Genomic DNA, 16,128 nt, shown 5'->3' with positions numbered 1-16,128 from the left:
AATCACTTTAAATTATTTTTATAATTATTTTTACTAATACATTTCTTAATTACTAACTAATTATATTTTACCTAAATTCTCACATCTACAGTAATATGCCCATATTATATGGGACGAAATGAGTATTTTTTTCATTTCCACATCAAGTGTCTATTTTTTTTTCTATTTCCGTTTGTGCCACGTAATTTATCGTTTTCTTTAAAAATTCTATTTTCCTCTTTAATTATATTTTAAATTTTATAATTTATGATTTTTTAATCTTAATTAAACTATTAGTTATTTTAATTTTAATTTATAATTAATTTTATTATATAATAATTATTTTTTACAAATATATTTTTTAATTACTTACTAATTATATTTTACCTAAATTTTCGTGTTTACTGGAACCTGAGCACTTTATGTGGGACGGAATGATTTATGCCCATCAAAATGTGTGTATTTTTTTATGAGGTTTTGTATACTTTGGTTTGAATTTAGTATTAAATTTATTTTTTTCGTTCAATAATAAATTTTTTATTTTTATCATTCTAGTTTGTTCAAGTTAATTTTTTTAAAAAAATAAAAATAAATTGAATTGAACACTAAGTACTTCTATTTTTTATTTTTCACATTATTTTTACTTTAATGTCAATGCTAAAATAGATATTGCAAAATTTTATTACATTATATATTTATAAAATACTAATTTATTTGAATTCGCCTGCAAAAGTCAAATGAGAAGTTTACTAACAAAAGAAGGTAATATAATAGAATGTTTTGTGAAATAAAAAATTTGAAGTTTGAGAAATATATATATTTAAAAAATAATAGTAATATTTTAATATTAAAGTTATATAAATAAAAAAGAAATAAATTAGAATTATTATTAAAAATTTAATAAAATATGATGAGATAAATAGAAAAACAGTAGTAATAAATTGATGAAAATACTATTTTCGTCCCATTGAATTTGTCCAGTCTTTCTATTTTCGACCGTAACATATAATTTATTAATTTTTTTTTGAAAATATAATTATATATTTAATCACATTTTTAAAATTTTTAATTTATATATATTTTTAATTAAACTATATAGTAATATTAATCTTAATATTTAATTTTTTAAATTTAATTATAATTATTTTTATTAATACACTTTTTAATTACTTATTAATTACACAATACTTTTTAAATTATTTACTAATTACACAATACTAAAATTTCGTGGCTAAATTAAAATAGAAAAATTAGCCGGGACGGGAAACTTTCAACATATGGTCAAAGATTGAGAGCTTCGTTACTAAGTTACATTTTCATTCCCAATTCAAATTTTATTTTTTTTCTTAGATTTGATACTTTTTATTTATATTTAAATGTGTACACCCAATACTTTTGGTGTGTTTTACATGTGAGAATTTGAAATTGATTATATTATTATAAAATTATTTTTTTAAAAAAATACTAAATTAAATAATTTTTTATTTATTATATTATTTTAAAATATGATTTTACATTTAAAATATTACACCAATATATATTTATATTAGTATTAAACACCTATTTTTATTTAAAATTTTATTATTTAAAATAAAATTCAAAATAATATTTTTACAAGTAAACACCCTTTCTTTTCACATAATTGTTGATTAAATATTCTTAAAAAATACAATATATGCATGCTCTTATAAGATAATTATATATAATATTTATACTCTATTTATTAATAAAAAACTATTAGTTTAATATAAAATAATATTTTTTTAATATTATCGATATCATTCTTTTAACATTTAATATAAAAAATATATTCACTCCAAAATAAAAATGAACACACTATTTTGTAAATAAAGGGTATATACACCATATTCATATTATAATAATTATATTATTGCACTAATTTTAACTTTTAAGTAATTGTGATATTACATAATTTTTTTCAATATATTATTTTTAACTTTTAAAATAAGTATTATTTACTTTATACGGTTTCTAATAAAAATATATTTTTTATATCTAATTGAAATGTTATTATTTTTTATTTTTGTTCGTCTTAAAATAAGATTATCATTTTCTAATTTAATAATTGTATTATCTACCTAATATATTATAAAAATTTCATTACTCTTATATTACACAATACTAATAGGAGTATTTTTAATTTTTTTATAACAACTCAATATAATACAAATATTAAAAAAACTAAATGCAAAAAGTAAATGCCACATTTTTAATGGGACGGAGATAATATTATATTTCTCTTAAATCAACACTTTATTTTAGAAATAAGTTTGCGTAATCGTTTATTTGTAGTTTAATTTTATTTTTTATTATATACTAACTAGTACTCATTCCGTCTCACTTATCATATTTACATTACCTTTATATTCATTTCACATCTCATTTTAATTTTTTTAATTTAATTTTTTAATTAAAGTAGTTATATTTATTTTAATATATAATTATTTATATTATAAGATAATTATTTTCACTAATATATTTTTAATTTATCTACTAATTATATTTATTCAAAATTTTCGTGTCCACGGTAACTTGGGCATATAATACAAGACAAATGGAGTACAATTTTCTATATAAAAACAATATATATATATTTACTTTTATAAAGTAATATATTAAAATCAAGCAAAACTAGGAAATTCAAAAAACACACTATTAAGGTTTTTTATTTAAAAAAAAAAAAGAAAAAGAAAACTGACATGATTCTCGATGGATATTACTTCATTCGTCCCGAATAATATGTTCAAGTTGTTGTAGATACAAAAATTTATGTAAAGTATAATTAGTGAGTAATTAAAAAAATATTAATAAAAATAATTATTGTATAATAAAAATAATTACTATAAATTAATGTTAAGATAACTAAATAATTTATTTAAGATTAAAAAATTATAAAATGTTATTAAAATGTATAATCATATTTTCAAAAAGAAAAAAAAAATTATGTGGGACGAAACGAAATATAAAATATGAACATTTTATGTAGTAAAAATATATAGGGTGTATTTACTTGAGAGGTTTTAGTTTTATGTTTTGAATGTAAAATTAAATTTGGAAAATAAATAATACTCTTTTCGTCTCACTTACAGTGTCAACTTTTTATTTTTGTTTGTCCCACTTATTTCGTTACTTTTTTTTTTTGAAAAAAATTATATACTTTATTCTCATTTTAAATTTTTAAAATTTATATATTTTTTTATTTTAATTAAATTAATTAATTGTCTTAATATTAATTTAAAATTATTTTTATTATATAATAATTACTTTTATTTATATATTCTTAATTATTTACTAATTATACTATTTTTATATTCTTATGCCTACAATAAATGAGACACCATAGCCGGGACAGAAGGAGTATATATCAATCATTTATTTTCATAAATGTAATACTCCTATCCGTTCCACCTAATTTTTTTACTATTTTTATTTTTGCAATTCTACACAATTTGTCTTTTTTAAAAATATATATATAATTATATATTTTAATTTCATTTTAAAATTCATAATTTTAATAAACTATTTAGTCATATTAATCTTAATTTATAATTATTTTATTACATCATAATTCATTTTATTTAATATATTTTTTAATTACTTACTAATTACCATATAATATTTAAAATTTTGTCCCTCAACTAAACTAAAATGACCAAATTAGTTGGGAAGAATGTGATATAAAATAAATATATTTATAAAATAAAAAATAAAATATTTATTTTGTAATTGAATATTCTAAATTAAAATTTGTTATACGTTTAGATTGGCAGATGAAGTATAACTTTTTCTTTTCTAATGAACTTTACGGTGTTTTTGCTTGGGGATTGGATTGGATTTATACTATTCATCTAATTTATTTTCTTAAAAATATCAAATAAAATATCTATTTTTTATTTTTTATATTATATTAAAAATCAATTTTACATTCAAAACATCACATTAACACCTATTTATATCACATCATACAACTATTCAAATTCAAAATTTTTCCTATTCAAATCTCGATTCAAAATCTAAATCCCAAAACAAACACACCCTAAAATAATCTTTCTACGAACTCAAGAAGACGCCCATAGAATTCATCAAAATTCTGCCGTCTGCCTATTAATAGAAAATATTTAAATAATTGAACTTCAAAAGTACAGTCAAATAAATCCACAAAATAATTGCATACGCAATGACGTGACGGATCTCTGCCCGAAGTATTTACCATATCATAATAATTTCGAGTATTTATTCTATTAAAAGCAGTTGGTTAGTTGTATAGTAAATTAAAAAATAATATTTTTTGTTTTATAAAAAATATATTATTTTTTATTTTTATTTATTTTAAAATAAAGATATTATTTTTTAATTTAATAACTGTACTGTCTATCTAATATAATAATAGATATTTTTACAATTTATAATACTTTCTTCGTCCCAGAAAAGAAGTCTTATTGGGAGTTAGTATCGAAATTAAGGAATAATAGTAGTATTTATTTGAAAGTGAGTATAAAGTAAAAAGTAAAAGACTAAAATATTTTTGCTTTTTGAATGATTTTAAAAAGTGGGTTAAAGTAATAATTATGGGTAGTTTGAAAAATTATTAATAATTTTGTTATAAAATTGAGATCACGATTACTATATAAAGAAATAAGATTATTGTTTTGGAACGGACGAAAATGAAAAAACAAAATAACTCTACTGGGACGGAGGGAGTATATTACACAAATGTCATCACTTTTATAACACACCATACTAATAAGGACATTGTCGTCTTTTTTACTACAAACTAATATAATACTAATATTAAAAAATATACATGCAAAAAGTAAACGATGTTCTTCTTGCTGGACATAGGGAGTAATATTTTATTAATTAGTGGTAGTATGTAATAGATTTTGAATATTTTGTCATTTTATTTTATGTATATAGCAATTATATGAGTAGTTATATATATGTAATTTAAATAAATATTAAGGATATTTTGATATTAGAGTATAATTATTTTTATTAAAAAATATTTATTTAAATATTTTTAGCATTATATCTCAATAAATTATAAGTACAATATGAATATTATTTTATATATAATAAAATTTTATATAATACAAATAAAAAATATATAATTTATTTATCTATAATTAACTTGAATTAGTTTTATAAAAAATAAAAAAAATTATAATGTATATAAAAATATTTATTTCTTGATGAAAAAATATAAAACTAAAAGAACTTTAAATGATTCTTACTTATGAAATATTAGAAATTTAATTGAATTAAATTATATTTATTAACTACGTCTAAATTGAATAAATTTACTTTAAAAAAAAAGAGATCATTGGGACGGCAAAAAATTAAAAAAAAAAAATATAAATATATATGTGACGGGTCTCCAAATCATTGTTTATAATCTATAACTTTTATATATATATATATATAATTAGTTTATATTTCATTAAAATATTATATTTAAATATTTAAAAATATATTTTATATTTATTTTAATAATATATATTACTTTATATTTAAAACTATCAATAATAATACTTATATAAAAATATAATAAAATAATATCATAAATTCATAATTATTAATTAATTAGATTTTATTATTTTAAATATCATATTGCAAAATTGAACTATTTGAAATGAGATATATGGAGTTTAATAGTATATATATTTTTTATTCACTCACAAAAATCAATTTTTCAAAATAAAATACTAATATTTTTTATATAGCTTATACAATTTCTAATACCTAATATAAAAATAATAAATACATCCAATAATATAAAGTAAACCAACCATTTATATAGGTTGTATTCTTGTAGTATTTCAATTTTATTGAACGTTTTGTTATTATTTATTAGAAAAATGTGAATATACTGTTAAAATATTTGATTTTTAAATATTTTTATTAAACATTATACATATTGAATATAATGGTAATTGAAAACAAATACACTATATAATGTTTGTTCTTTTAGTATTTTAAATCAAATTAACATTAATTATTTTGTATTATTTTCAATAAAAATACATTATTCATTTCACTAAACACGGTGTCAATTTCAAATCATAATCAAACAAAATTCTTTATACTCCATATTTTTGGTTTTTTTTTTTTTTTTTTTTGGGCAAGATATGTATTATATATATATATATTTATATAAAACTCTTGAATACTCTGGGTATATTTTTTTTTTTGTAAAATTATTTTAATAAATATTTTATTATGTAAAATGAGAATTGTGTAGATAATATAAAAATAATGAATATATGTAATATGATAATATTTTAGGAAAATGCGTGGAGTTTTTTATTTTTTTGCAAAAGCAAACAAGCCCTCTTTAATTAAACAATATTATACTTATTGAAAATTATGTCACAATTATTTACGTAATTAATTTATCAAGTATTATTTCTTATATCATTAATTCACTCATAATTTTTTTGTTTTAAATACTCATATTTTGTATCACAATTAAATAATATAATTTATACTAATTAAAATTCATGTTCAATTCATACAAATATACTTTTTCATGGACGTGAAGAAAGAATATTAGTTGAGGCATGTGTATTGAATAGTCAGGTTTGTTCTTTTTATTTTTTATTTTTATGTTTTTTTTTTAAAAAAAATCAATACACTGCGCATATTTATTATTGTTATATTTTTTACATAATTTTTTTATATCTTACATAATTTATTTATTTTTTTATTTCCAACAGTCTCACAAAACAAATACACCCAGTGACTTACCTGCAAATGCAATTTTATTTATGAATTATTGATCAATATATCTTTTTTCAACTAAAACAAATAATTTTTAAATTTTAATTAGATTGATTATATAATTAATTATTTTAATTTTAATTTATAATTATTTGTATTATAAAATAATTATTTTTATTTAATATATTCTTAATTATTTACTAATTATACTTGTTCTAAATTCGTGTGTCTACGGTAACCCAAATATGATAGTCGAGACAAAGAAAAAAAAAATATGTTCATCCAATAATTTTCTTTTTTCTCATCTCATAAAAGATAACCTCTTTTTATTTTTAATAAATTTATTTATCTTAAAAATATACTTAATAAAATATAAATACATTTAATTAAATTTATAACATCTTACGCATAGGAACTATTAAAAACTTTTTTTATTTTTATCACTCTCTTCGATAAACAAATAAACTATATTAAAAACTTTTTGTTTTTGTAAAATTAGTTTTTAAGCTAATTATAAATAGATAAATACATTTTTAATTTATTTTGAATTATATAAAATTTTATTATTTACAAAATAATATTTATATTGTATTTTATCGAAATATAATAGTAAAAATATTTAAAATACTTATCATACTACTTATATAAAAGAAATAATAAAATAATAAGAATATATCCATAACCAAATAGTTCATTTATTCAGAACAGAAAATATATTTTAATCATATACACGAAAATCATTAATTATATGCAAAATATTACTCCAAAATTTTATATTGTCAACGTACTTGTTTATGTCTACCATTATTTTATTTAAAAATGTTCTCATAAAAAGATATTATTTTTTATTTTTTTGCTGTCCAAAACAATAATATTATTTTTTAATTTACTAACTGTACTACTTATTTAATATAATAAATATTCTTATAACTTACAATATATTATATAAATATTATCACTTTTATAATATACCATACTAATAAAAATATTTTTATTTTTTTATTTAAATTAATATAATACTAATATTTAAAAATTCACGTACAAAAGACAAAGATGCTCTTCTCCTTCTTCCAACGCAGGACAGATGAAGTATTAAATTTTAATATATATATACAAAGATGCTCTTCTCCTTCTTCCAGCGCAGGACAGATGAAGTATTAAATTTTAATATATATATATATATATATATTATATGTTCATTTTATTTTAATTTAAACTTAGAATTATTATTTTATTAGGACGGTGCATCTACAGAAACCGGGTGTGTTGCGATTTGAAGAATGTCAGATATTTGTTGGTATACGGCGATATCAAATATAACCAAGGCACGCAACTCATCTATAGTAATAATAATGATTAATTAATTAATTAATAATTGACTTTGTGTGTTCATTAAGCGGATAGATCGTACAGGCAGGCAGAGGATCTAGAACATAACATGTACTGTAATGTTATGTCTTACCCAACCATCTCATCTCATAATGTCCTTTTCGTCTAATGTAAAGCCGTTTGTTTTTGTATTGCACCCAACTTGATCCCCAACTTGATCCTATAGTATTATTATAAAAGCACTCCGTCCCACAATGAGTGTCTTGATCGTAGGACACGAAAATTTATAATAAGTATAATATATAGATAATTAAGAATATATTAGTAAAAATAATTAATATATAATATAAATTATTATAGATTAAGATTAATATAATTAATTAATTTAATTAAAATTAAAAATTAAATTAAATTTGAAATTTTAAAAGAAGATTAAAATGAATAATCATTTTATATATAAAAAAAAAAGTGACATGAGATATGAGACAGACAGAAACGGCAACATGGATATGGTAAGTGGGACGGAGCGAGTACTTAGTAAAAAGAAATTTTAAAAAAAAAATGCTGAGAAACGATTTACGTGTAATATCTTATTTTTATTTTTTCTTATAAATAAATTGATATGCTTCTATATTTTATGAACTAGTTTATGCTAATTCTATATAAATACATAGCTTTTTTTTAAAATTTATTTGTATGTATAAATATTAGTCCCTATAACATAAGATTCATGTTAAATATATTTTAATGAAATTTCAAGTTTTAAAATATTCAAAATATATTTTAGTTTTTAATCATATATGTAATTACTATTAAACTTACAATAACCAATAACATTTTACTTAAATGTAAAACCAAACTTTCAACTAGTTTTGTTCACTTAATTATTTAGTGTAATAATTTCTCATAAATATTATTTATAAAATACAATATAAATATATTAAAACAATATACATATAATACATCATCCGTCTTGATACAAGGTTGTCGTTTACCTTTTGTAAGTAAATTTAATATTAGTATTATAATGGGTTATAGTGAAAAAGACGAAATTATCCTTATTAGTATTGTGTAATATAAAAGTAATGACATTTGTATAATATAATATAAGTTGGAAGGGTATGCATTATGGTAGATAGGTAGTACAATTACTAAATTAGAAAACGGTAACTTTGTTTTCGAACGGACGAAAATAAAAAGTGACAACCTTTCAATGAGACGGAAAGAGTATATATATTTTTATCACACACAAAGGATAAAAATTTAATATAAAATATTATTTTTTTATACTACTAATTTAAATTTTCATACTTAATATATATTTTTTCAAAAAATCCATCCAAAAATACAAATTAAACAAACTCTTTATCCCAATGCGCATTATCGGATAGCGGCTGCGGATATTAATGTCATAAAAATAAATAAATTATTAAGATATTATTTTTAAACTTGTTAAATACAAAAAAAATTAACAATCAAATAGTAAAATTCGACTTAAACGAAAAATATAAACTTTCATAGCTAATTCTTAAATATTAGGCTATTAATTATTTCCTTCTAATTATTAATCTTTTATATGTAGTGGATAATGTATAAAATGTATTGAATTGAATTCATTTAAAAGTATAATTGAAAAATTATAAAATAATTATTTAAAAGTATAATTGATCATTTAAATGAAATATAATTTTTTATTGTATTAATTATATATATATTTATTAAATTAAAATATATATATATACTAATAAGGAGACTTCAAAATGATGAATGCATCAGTATCAGTGACTTTAAATAAAGTGAGTATTCCTTTAATATATTTATTAGTAAAACATATATTATACTATAATTTAAATTGTGTTGGACACGAGATTTAAGAAATATTAATATTATATTAATAATGAGTAAATGATAGTTATATAGTGATATAATATCTATGAAAATAAAATTATTGTTTTAAAACGGACAAAAATAGTAAACAAGACTATTGTATTGGCATTGAGAGAGTATTAATTTAATAATTAAATATTTTTAAAATTAATTAATTTATATTTGTTTGGGTGCAAATCAAGTTCTTTATTCAAAGATGGAAAAAAAATCCACACATACTAGTATTGAGTTGTCCAATCCCAATAATATTAATTATATATGAATACATATAATATTATTAACGACCAAATAACATGTACGTGGAGTATATTTTTATTGAGCTCTCATTTCAAAAATTTTTTGTAAGCGAAGCTTTTATTATTTTAGTTTCGTAAGTGGAGCATGTCGCAAACTAATTTTATAAGTGAAAATTTTTTGTTGTTTTAGTCCTCCGGCGCCGGAGACACCCGCGTGACTCGCTGGAGGCCACATGTCCGTTAGGTCACAAGGTCAGCGACACCTTGCGGACACTTGGATTTTATTTTTCGATTTTGATTTTTTAATTTTTTTTTATTTTTTTAAAAAAAAATTATTTGGTCCAATTAACAAAATAAAAAATAAAATTAAAAATAAAATAAAATCCACGTGTTCGCCAGGTATTGCTGACCTGGTGGGACACCTGGCGGACACGTGGCTTCCAGCGAGCCACACGGGCGTTTCCAGCGCCGAAGGATTAAAACAATGAAATTTTTTTCCACTTATGAGACTAGTTTGCGACATGCTCCACTTATGAGACTAAAATAATAAAGGGGTCAAGTTACTGGACTAAAAAAACAATTTACCCTCAAATACATATTCTTATTAAGTTTCATCTGTTGTGTTTATATTGTTATTTTTGTTTATTCCATATTTTATCTTACTTTCTTCTTTTTGAAAAAATTTATATATTTTAATTTTACTTTAAATTTTTTTATTACAAATATTTAATTAAATTAATTAATCATTTTAATCTTAATTTATAATTATTATTATAAAGTATTATTTTTATTAATATATTTTAATTATTTATTAATTATATTTTTTAAAAAATTTTATGTCTAAAAGTAACTCTAACACGATAATCAAGACAAATGAAGTATATCATTAAAAACTGAAAAATCTATTCAAGTATCATTTTGGTTATATTCTTTTAGACTTTAACATCTATTTTTTATTTTAATTTTTTTAAAACAATAATTTTAATATATAGTAATATTTTATGAGATAAAATAATATATATATATTTTTTAATCTAAAATTGATTAACAATTGTTTTTTTCTAACAATACAAGAAAATGTTTCAATCACGAATTCACCTCATGCCACGAAATCATTCATCTTAATTGTATTCTCCAAAAATACACAAATAAAACTCTTTCATTTCAATGATTATTACAACTGTACTAATCCAATTCATCCATTCCTTAATATTTTTATTTTTATATATCATTTTATTTATTTTAATTAAACTACCTAATTATCTTACTCTCAATATGCAATTACTTGTATGGTAACAAAAGTTAACATTCAATATAAAATATTAGTATTTTTATATTATTGACACAATTCCATATATTTTACCGAAAAAAAATATTCTTCAAATCAACAGACTAAACAAACAAACTCAAAATCTATATATTTAGCGTTTGTTCTTTCAAGAAACTTTTTTTCTCTCAATACATATAATATATATTTTATATTTTACAAAAAATCAACATTCAATATAAAATATTACTCCCCATGTCCAATATATCATGTCACACTTTCATTTTCCATTCGTTCCATATATCATGTCATTTTTTTTTTTGGAAAAAATATATTACGATTTAATCATATTTTAAAGTTTATAATTTATAATTTTTTAAATTTTTATGAAACTAGTTAGTCATCTTAATTTTAATTTATAATTATTTATATTGTATTTAATTTTACTAATACATTATTAATTATTTACTAGTCATATACCTTCTAAATTTTCGTGTCTACAGTACCTCTGATACCATTACTGCAACGAATGGAGTTATTATATTACTTACCTAATTATACTTTATGTAAAAACTATACTTCATTTGTTCACATACAAAGTAAGTATTTACTTACCTAATTATACTTTATGTAAAAACTATACTTCATTCGTCCACATACAAAGTAAGTATTTACTTTTGGTGCGGTATTTATAAAATAATATGATTTTAATTATAGTGGATAATTAAAAGTAGTGTAATGATATTTTTGCTTTTGTTTTTTGGTGTAAAATTAATGATGTGATGTAACGTAAGAGTATTTGTAAAAAAAATATAAAGTTTTTAATGAAATATTTACTTTATAATTAGATATCCCAAAATAAAAATATATATATTTTATAGTTAGACCGATGAAATATATCTCTAACCAAAATACCTGACAATAGAGGAATTGTTTTTTTTTTTTTAATAAAAAATAGTAGAAACCACTTGGTTAAAAAAAAAAAAAAAAAAACACTAAAATAAAAAACTAAAACTTTAGCTGTTGTAATATTTTCAGTAATAAAAAAAATATATTGGGGTGATGTGATATTTTTAATTATAGTAAATACTTCAAAGTAAATATTTAAAAATTACAAACAAACACGCGCTTCATGTTCTAATACAATTCCAAGAAAGAAAATAAGTATAAATAAATAAAGTTGTAGGAAAGTGGGCGTACTGTGTACTTGCGTGTTTTTAATTTGGTACAACTCTGACTTTTATACGTTACATACATATGCACATGCTAATACTGTGTTTGTTTTGAGGTTTGGGTTTTGAATTGGGATTTGAATAGTAAAAATTTTGAATTTGAATCGTTGTATGATGTGATATAAATAGGTATTGATGTGATATTTTGAATGTAAAATTAATTTTTAGTATAATATAAAAAATAGAAAATAGATATTTGATTTGATGTTTTTTAGGAAAAAAAATTGGATGAATAGTGAAAAAAAAATCAATCCCTCAAACAAACTAACACACCCAATCCCATCTAGATTAGTACCATGCCCATCTAGATTAGTACATGTTTTACGAATTATGTAATCAGTAAGTAATTAGAAAATATATTAATGAAAATAATTATAATTTAATAAAAATAATTATATGATAAGATTAAGATGACTAAATAGTTTAATTAAAATAAAAAATTACTTTATTCGTCCGGCTCTAAGAGTCTCATTTACCTTTTTCGTCATTATACTTAACATTAAAAATATTCTTATATTTGTATAGCTTTTACACAAATGTCATTATAATAGTATTATAAGACACTAATAGAATTATTTTTCTAATTTTTCTTTAATTTGTACTATATTTTTATATAATAATTAATATTAAAAAATTAACATGCAAAAAGTAAATAAAACTCTGAGTATAAAATATGGATTTTAAAATATAATTAAAATATATAATTATATTTTTTAAAAAGATAATAAATTATATAGTATTGACGGAAATAAATAAAAAAAAATGATAAATTAAGTGAGATCGAGAAAACAATAAATAGACAGCTCATCCTTTGATATACGGACCACATCTAAGTCAATTCTTACATCTTACATAACATAACATTACATGGATGGGTGGATACATCTAGATTGCCCACTAATTCATCAATTGTTCATTTTTATTTTATTTATTTATTTATTATTATTATTATTATTATTATTATTATTATTATTATTATTCTTCCTGTTTATGACTTTGCGTTTATTGCTTTACATGTTTGATTATACAAACATCTCGAAAGTCCAAATTGGGCACCTAACGCCATCCACCTCCACCTTTTTTTTAAAGAAAATTTAATTTACTGGGTGAATAGCATAATATTCTTTTATATTTTAGTTTAAATGTATAAAATATTTTGTATTTTATTTATTGTGTAATTGTTAAAAATTAAAATATGTACAAAATATCCTATTTATTCAGAGTTTATATTTGGCTATAAATATACACCTAATTATGTAAATTATATATATAAAAAAAAAAACTAAAATATATTAAATAGTCTTTTGTTTAAATAACATAAATAAACAAATAAATAAATAATTGGTTGAGTTTTTATTTAATAATTTAATTTTTTTTATTTTAAAAAAAAATCAGATATCACTTTATCCTTAAAACAACTACTAAATGAATAGTTGATAGATTATTTAGCTATTTATTTTATTAAAAAATATTATTTAAAATATTTTATTTTATTTTATTTATTTGTATAAAACTTCTATAATTAGGTATGAATTTAGAATCAAACATCACATTTAAACTAATTGAGAGTGTGTTTTTACATAATTTTCCAAAAATACATATCTCAAACAAAATTAACATATTACCCATATTTATTATTATTATTATGTTATTTATAAAATTTTATAAAGTACTTATTTTGTAAGACGATTTGAAATTTTTACCTACATATTTTTACATAAATATATTATTATTTTAAAATTTTTATTGTTTGGACAATGTCGCATAAAGATGCCAAAAGGAGTATTTAAGGGTGTGTTCGTTTGATGGATTTGGATAAATTTTCACTATTCATCCAAAATTTTCCCTCCAAATATATCAAATCAAACATTTATTTTTTATTTTTTATATTATACCAAAAATCAATTTTACATTCAAAATATCACATCATCACTTATTTATATCACATCATACAACTATTCAAATTCAAAATTTTTACTATTCAAATCCCAACTCAAAATCCAAACCTCCAAACAAACACACCCTAAATAGACTATGCTTATTAGATAATTATATATATATATTTTTAAGGGTAAACTGTTTTTTTAATCCCGTAACTAGACCTCTTTATCATTTTAGTCTCGTAAGTGGAACACGTCGTAAACTAGTCCCATAAGTAAAAAATTTTCGTTGTTTTAGTCTTCCGGTACCGGAGATGCCCGCGTGGCTCATCGGAGGTGACGTGTCCGTCAGGTGTCGCTGACCTGGCGGACACGTCACCTCCGGCGAGCCACGCGGACAACTCCGGCGCCGGAGGATTAAAACAACGAAAGTTTCCACTTATGGGGCTAATTTGCGATAGGCTCCACTTACAGGACTAAAATGATAAGGGGGTCAGTTACGGGACTAAAAAAATAGTTTACCCTTTTTTTAATTATTCAATTATTGTGATTTTACATTAAAAATATTTTTTTTCTTAAAAAGTATTGTACTAAAGCTACTATTAAAAATAATAAAAACATAATAATCATCAAATAAATACACCCATAGATATTAAATAATGAGCTAAAATAAATAAACTCTCAATTATTAAAATATTTAAGATTGTCTATACCAAGATTTAATATTATATATTTCATTGGTCCTGTATGAGAGGTTTTATTTTACTATCTTCATTTTATTTAAAATATATTATCTAATTAGTATAAAAGTACACATGGTCCTTACAGTATTGTAAAATTAGCATTATTTTAAAAATATTATTATATCAATATTATTATTTAGAACTAAATTGACACACAAATTCACTAATTTAACAACGTTAAAGTGTAAAATTAAATATTTCATCACATCCTTCTTAATAAACTATCAATATTTTTTAAAATATATATTAAAAATAATGAATGTTGTAGAAAATTATGTATATAATATAAAAATAATAAATATGTATAATATATAATCGATTTTTTTTTTTTTTTGTTTCTTTGTGTAGTGTGAAATATAAATACGAATATTTTTAATGAAACAAGTACAAAACATTTTTGAAACGTTCAATTAATATTTTTATTTATCTACTTTTACATGAAAATTTAAACTTTGCTTTACATAGTTTTTTTTTTATTTGTTTTGGCAAAATAATAAAAAAAATCTATGTAATTTTTCGAATTTGCTGAAAATTTCCATGTGATTATAAAACTCCAAAAAATCTCATTGTGATTTTCAAAATATTGCAAAAAATCTCTCATCCGTTATGATTTAACGGTGGTTGTATGTTATGCGCATGCTATGCGATTTTTTGTCCACTGATATATTTTTATATAAAATTATTAAAATACTCTGATGACTGACTACTTTTACGACATCTTCTTCTTCCTTATTCTTCTTCTTGTGTAATCTCAATTCTTTTTTTTTTGTTCATTTTAAATCCGCTAAAATTTGTAAATCACATGTAGATTTTTTTGAAATTTTAAAAATCGCG

The sequence above is a fragment of the Andrographis paniculata genome, unplaced genomic scaffold (assembly GCF_009805555.1).
Source record: "Andrographis paniculata isolate CXL003 unplaced genomic scaffold, ASM980555v1 Contig69END, whole genome shotgun sequence".
Lineage (NCBI taxonomy): Eukaryota > Viridiplantae > Streptophyta > Magnoliopsida > Lamiales > Acanthaceae > Andrographis > Andrographis paniculata.
The sequence above is the reverse complement of the archived record's forward strand: the minus strand, read 5'-3'. Positions refer to the sequence as shown.